The sequence below is a fragment of the Cryptotermes secundus genome, unplaced genomic scaffold (assembly GCF_002891405.2).
Source record: "Cryptotermes secundus unplaced genomic scaffold, Csec_1.0 scaffold3511, whole genome shotgun sequence".
In the NCBI taxonomy this organism is placed as follows: Eukaryota; Metazoa; Arthropoda; class Insecta; order Blattodea; family Kalotermitidae; genus Cryptotermes; species Cryptotermes secundus.
Window position 1 is genome coordinate 1076 of NW_019722457.1, and position 392 is coordinate 1467.

Consider the following 392-nt stretch of genomic DNA (forward strand, 5'->3'; position numbering starts at 1 on the left):
AGATATGTACATGAAAGGGGAAACTTTTGAATCCAATGTGTCTGAATGGAAATCTTAACGTTCTTCAAATCACTACAATAACTCACTACACATCACTGTATATATTTCACACAAAAAACAATGTCACACTAGAAAATTTAAATTTAACTTTACACTTGACAAAAATGTAATTTAAAGAACACATACTATACACACCACTCATTCACACAGAACTAACACATAATTTAAAATAATAACTTCTTCAATGGGAACTAGAATTTCACTTTGCGCCCTTTTCTTATAGGTACTTATAATAACACAAAAAACGTAACATTCTGACTAATAACCTACACATACATTTAATATTCAGAGGCTACATACCAAAACTACACCATCTTTTCGGTCATACCAAA